The sequence below is a fragment of the Mytilus galloprovincialis genome, chromosome 10 (assembly GCF_965363235.1).
Source record: "Mytilus galloprovincialis chromosome 10, xbMytGall1.hap1.1, whole genome shotgun sequence".
Classification (NCBI taxonomy): domain Eukaryota; kingdom Metazoa; phylum Mollusca; class Bivalvia; order Mytilida; family Mytilidae; genus Mytilus; species Mytilus galloprovincialis.
In genome coordinates, this window is record NC_134847.1 from 18,738,150 (window position 1) to 18,744,419 (window position 6,270).

At 31.7% G+C, this 6,270-nt stretch overlaps 1 long non-coding RNA gene across 1 annotated transcript; it reads right to left on the reverse strand.

Moving 5' to 3' along the window:
* Positions 1–3,524: 3,524 nt before the first annotated feature.
* LOC143049023 (uncharacterized) lies at positions 3,525–5,646 on the reverse strand. Its single transcript, XR_012970001.1, has 3 exons — positions 5,551–5,646; positions 4,958–5,026; positions 3,525–4,194 (listed from the first exon to the last, which is right to left on the reverse strand). It is a non-coding gene; the product is annotated as an uncharacterized LOC143049023 (long non-coding RNA).
* Positions 5,647–6,270: the final 624 nt, after the last annotated feature.

Consider the following 6,270-nt stretch of genomic DNA (forward strand, 5'->3'; position numbering starts at 1 on the left):
GAATAGTTTAAATGTTTTTCAAACATTTATATTCTTTGAATTACTCACAGTTAAACCTATGCTAAATTATTTACTTCCCTCCCTTAACTATCACTCTTCAAATACTTTACAGTGCTTGAATTAGTAGAATATTTCAGAGTAAATAATGTTACCAGCGTGTGTGCCGTTTCATACTATTAGTTTTCCATACCATCACACACAAACACACACACACACACATACACATACACAAATTCTATGTTTTTATTTTTATCTTTTCTGAAGTGTCTTCTTTGGTGCATGAACAGATCAATGAACGATTACTTTATTATATTGAAAAATGCGCTAAAAATTAAGTACAACAAACAATTTTAAACTCCAAGACATATACAAAAAGGGAAGGTCGATAAAAACTGACCAAATCAAACTCAATCAATCAACGACACAAGTGAATATCAACTGCCATATTCAGGACCTTGTACAGGTTTTTTTTCGAAGAGAATATTTGGTTTAAATTGGTTTTATAGCGTGTAGCTTTCTTGAAGTATTTTTGAAGTTAACATTAAATATTTATATGTAACGTCTTGATACTTTTAGATGAACAATTTGAGAAAAGGGACGAATCGGTGTTTTTTTTTATCAGACACCGATGATATTTTACCGTCTGAGTAGCAGCTGCAAGTTCTTTTATATCTTTTATACTGCACTCGTTCTATTTGAGCAGTTGAAATGCATTGGCTGTATACTTCTGTGTCAATTACAGTCACTGACACGATATCACTTTTTCGTCATAAATATTTGAACAATAGTTGCAGGAGCTATATTTATTTATTCACGACGACGTCTTCAACTTGTTTTTGTTTCAAATGTAAGCAACGCAGCGTGAAACAACTTAAACTTATTTCATTTGCAAATTGCAAGTTTGTTGTATTTGCTTATTCTTTAGTTTCCTATGTTGTGTCTTCTGTACTATTATTTGTCTGTTTGTCTTTTTACTTTTAGCCATGGCGTTTTTAGTTTATTTTCTATCTCTGAGTTTGACTGTCCCTCTGTTATCTTTCGTCCTTCTTTTGGACAACAATAGTTTTGTTTAAAACTTTAAATCATTATGTTTTATGCATATTGTTGTCATTTAAGTCCATACTCAAACGAATTCGTTCACTATCGGATTGGTTCCAACAGATTATTTTATTGTGTTATTATATAACTCCACAAGATACGTGGTCGTTTTAAAAGGTGATTTTTACAAACATAAATGAAATAGATAAAAATAACCCTATAATAAGAGTCTCACATTTCCCCGTTTCTTAGTCTCATCCTTGTATCGTTGATTTGTCAAGTCAATACGCTATTCTTAATGAAATTGAGAAAGGAAAAGGGGAATGTGTCAAAGCGACAACAACCCGATCATAGAGCATACAACAACCGAAGGCCACCAATGGGTCTTCAATGTAGCGAGAAACTCCCGCACCCGTAGGCGTCCTTCAGCTGGCCCCTTAAAAATATGTATACTAGTACAGTGATAATGGACGTCATACTAAACTCCGAATTATACACAAGAAACTAAAATCAAAAATCATACAAGACTGACAAAGGCCAGAGGCTCCTGACTTTGGACAGGCGCAAAATTGCGGCGGGGTTAAACATGTTTATGAAATCTCAACCTTCACCCTATATATCTAGCCAATGTAGAAAAGTAAACGAATAACAATATGCACATTAAGATTCAGTTCAAGAGAAGTCCGATTCCGATGTCAGAAGATGAAACAAAAGAAAATAAATAAAATGACAATAATACATAAGTACCAACAGACTACTAGCAGTTAACTGACATGCCAGCTCCAGACCTCAGTTAAACTGATTGAAAGATTATGTCTTCATCATATGAATATCAGGCACAATCCTTCCTATTAGGGGTTTAGTATCATACTGTCATAAGAGAAGAATATAACCCGTGACATGCCGACAACTTTTTTTTTAAATAAATGTGTTTAGTTCCGATGCAAAGTGAATCAATATAAAAGCCAAAATATGCAATCTTTAATGACCTGACAACATTATCGTAACTATATCCCTTCTTAATAAGTCTGTTTAAAAGTTTTGTAAGCTTTTGAGATGAATACTGACATTTTTGTGCTTTGTAAAGAATATTACCATAAAAGATTGGATGTGAAATACCTGAACGTATAAGATGTCTGCATGTTGAGTTATATTTACGGATCATTTCCTTATACCGGTGATAAAATTTAGTAAATTTTTTGACTAGTTTTTGATATCGAAAACCCTGGTGTAATAATTTTTCAGTAATACATAAATTTATTTCGCTAAAATCTAATACGTTGTTACATACACGAGCGAATCGTACAAGAACGTCACCATCTAAAACTGGATAATTAACTATAGGAACTGAAAAATCATCTCTTTTATTATAAATTTGTCTATTTGAGTTGTGTCTGGATATTATGAGCACGATGCTGTTTCTGAAGTTTCTTTAATATCTAGATCCTGAGGATACATTTTAGGGACCCAATCTGAAACATCTGGAATTTTAGTTGAAGGCGCATCGTGAATATGCTGTAAGTGAAATTTAAGAACATAGCTTCTTTGATTGTTTTTACCACAGTAAGGTAAATGTTTATTATTATTAGTCTTTTATATTTTTCAGTATTTTCAACTGGTAGATGGATCAGTTTTGCAGTAAAACCGTGTCTAATTCATATCTTCTAAATGGTTATGAAGAGCATTAATGAAATATGGAATGATTGTTGCCATCTACCGAAAAGGTTTGTTACAAATAAGACTGGAATGTATGCTAGGTCAGGGTAAAAAATAGCTTGAAATAGCATCATATCACTGAAAGAACAAAAATAAGCATGCACATAAACCAGAGGACTGGTTTTAAAAGTCTGTAAACTTATTGCACCAATTTTACACTTTTTATTTCGATTGATCCTTTTGGAAGTAAAAAATCCTAAAATAGCCTATATTTATTTTGAGAGTTACACTTTATGGAATGCTTTACAAAATTTTATGCGACCCACTCTAAATTTCTAGAAAAGTTTGATGCCAATCTTTGCGTCGGTTAAAATTTTGTTCATGAATTTTTTTTTGGCTGGGTTGGGGGCACGGGAATGAGATGCACATGGTACCTAGACCTTGTGGATTTCATTTTTTTAAATGAATTTTTGAATTTTAATCTTAGTCTATCTTATTCGTCCCAAAACATAGAAATCAATAATAATTATAGGTTTCATATCGAGTGAGAATGGGATATCTATCGCTTGATATCTACTCGAGTTGTTTAATTTCGATGTATTAATAAATGAGCCTACGGCGAGTTTATTTTTCACTATTTACATTAAATAACTTTAACATTAGACATTTTAAGACGTTTATACGCTTAAGAATGTAATAAAATTTGACAAAAAGAAGAAATTTTTCAGTATTCAGTATATTATTGAATCAATCACATAAATGTATGTTGGCATGGACCGAAAGTGATCAATGACCTCATGAATAGCCAATGGAAATGTCGTAATGCCGTATACTCGTTAAAGACGTTAAGCACGTTATGGCGTCAATACAGTGTAATCAACCAGTCCAGACTAATAAACAGCGTTTCTATAAAATCATAACACTTGAATTATATAAATTTTATATCCATAGATGGGTCAACATTTACAATTAATTCTCCATAAGCGGTAATGGTAACGTTTCCCTCCGTTGCTCAGTCCATATCGTTTACTTGAACATGTATGATGGCTCATATCGAAGCTGGTACATTTATACATGTCTGGTTAAATTTTCGGGGTGGCAAGTGAGATTACTTTTTCGCAAATTGCTGGACTCTGGAAGATGGTGAAAAATGTCACTCTCCTCATGAAATAATCCCAAAATTCTGATCATAAATTCAATAAAAAAAATGTCCTTTCTAATAATTTATTTCAGGTCAAATCTACATATTTCTTTTCTCATCACATCAGCTCTATAAAACAGTTCTTATTGTTCATGTATGTTCATTTTTAAAATCACAGCATCCACAATTGTATGGCGGACTAATATTTTTTTTTAATTACGTCATCGTAGTTCCTCATCTCAAGGTCCATTAGGGATCCTGACCCATATTGAAATCCATACTTCTGATTTTTCCAAATATTTTTATGTGATCTTCATCGGTATAACATTCTGAATAAATCTGTGTGTTTTTGTTCATTTCTGAAAAAAAAAATAAAGTTTTTTTAGCACTATAAGGCATTGACACTTTCGTCGCTATATTGATTTATTTTGAATACAATGTGTATGTATAATTAATTTCTTCCAGAATACTTTCACTAGACAAAACAAGGACAAAACTTCTGATTATAACCTTTAATTACAATACACAGACCCTGTTAAAGCATTCTATAAAACTTTCTTGTGCCTTAAAGTGCATTTTGACAGAGAAATTATGCAAAAAAAAAATTTATAAAAAAATCAACACCAAAATAATTATTCTTACTAGTGGAACTCTGGTATTAAATACTGTGGAAACCACTCTAAACTGCTGGGAAAGTCATCCTTATCATATAATTAGAGTGCAATTTAGTGCAAATTTTCAAAACTTGTCCTTTCACATAATTCCATTTGAGAAAAAAATATTTTTTACATGTATTTCAGTGAAAACCTTTTATCAGTGAGAAATCCATATGAGGTTTTAAAGGAAACATTGTGACATCACATGTATTATGGTGTCATTAGATAACGACAGATCAAAATAGTGCTAAATATAGTTTGCAGTGTTACGTGAGAAACAGTTGCCACAAGATTTAACTCGAAATATTGATTCGAAACGATCTGTAACTAAGCCTTTTCATTTAATACCAAGACCATAGCAACGGTTTTCATATTAGCATATTTTTAACATACCGACTGTAATTTCAATTGCATAAATACCATCAATAAACAATTTAGAGCTTGCCTAATAAAACAAAATGCTTACCAGTTATTCAGGACTTTTTAAAACCTCTAGTTTGCCATCTCAGGTTAAGAAGTAATGATATGTCTGGAACTGAAATAAGACAAAAAAAATATACTCAGGCTGTGTTATCATTTGATTTAAATACAAAAGTATCATTGAGAGAGAAAAAATCTAATTCTTGAAAGTTTAATCACAAAGAAGACAAATGCTTCTCCCTTGTGGCTTAGACACCTTCATTTAAACCTTTTATATTAGAAGCAATGGGTAGTAGCTAACTAGCTTAATAGTTGAATAGATGTAGAAATATTGTTTTCAAAAAGGTTTGACCCTCCCCCTTTTTCACTGAGAAATGACAATATCTTTTGTTTTGCTAAAGTGCATTAAAAATAATAATTCATGATTTTCTTAAAACATGTACATGTTTTTTTTTTTTTGTTTTTTTTTTTGCATATGATATCTACTAACCAGGGGTCAAATCATTGGATAAAAGCACATGCGATGATGTATCTCACTTTACTCGTATGAAGTGTGTTATCTCCCTTGATTATCAGGTATTCCTGTAGACCAGAGTTATAATTACATAACAAAGACTATATTGTGTCATGTTTACCTACAATTTAATAATATTTAAAAGTTATTTCTTGCCTTTTTCAATATAGTAAAGAAATTCCTTTCGGATCTCTCGGAAGTAAACAAAGTTATGATTGTGCCTAAAAACAGTGTTCAGCCCCGTGCCAGTAATTCATTTTAAAAGCGAAAATTTCATTGAGTTTTGCTAATCTTTATTATCTTAAACCATTTATAATAACTAGGTATAAATTTCAAAAACTTCTTACCATCATTTTTGGTGGTGTGCAAGGTGAAATCATCCATAGACCAGTTTGAAAACTTCTAGAATTAAGCTTCTAATAACTTTAACATTAGACATTTTAAGACGTTTGTACGCTTAAGAATGTAATAAAATTTGACAAAAAGAAGAAATTTTTCAGTATTCAGTGTATTATTGAATCAATCACATAAATGTATGTTGGCATGGACCGAAAGTGATCAATGACCTCATGAATAGCCAATGGAAATGTCGTAATGCTGTATACTCGTTAAAGACGTTAAGCACGTTATGGCGTCAATACAGTGTAATCAACCAGTCAACACTAATAAACAGCATTTCTATAAAATCATAACACTTGAATTATATAAATTTTATATCCATAGATGGGTCAACATTTACAATTAATTCTCCATAGGCGGTAATGGTAACGTTTTCCTCCGTTGCTCAGTCCATATCGTTTACTTGAACATGTATGATGGCTCATATCGAAGCTGGTACATTTATA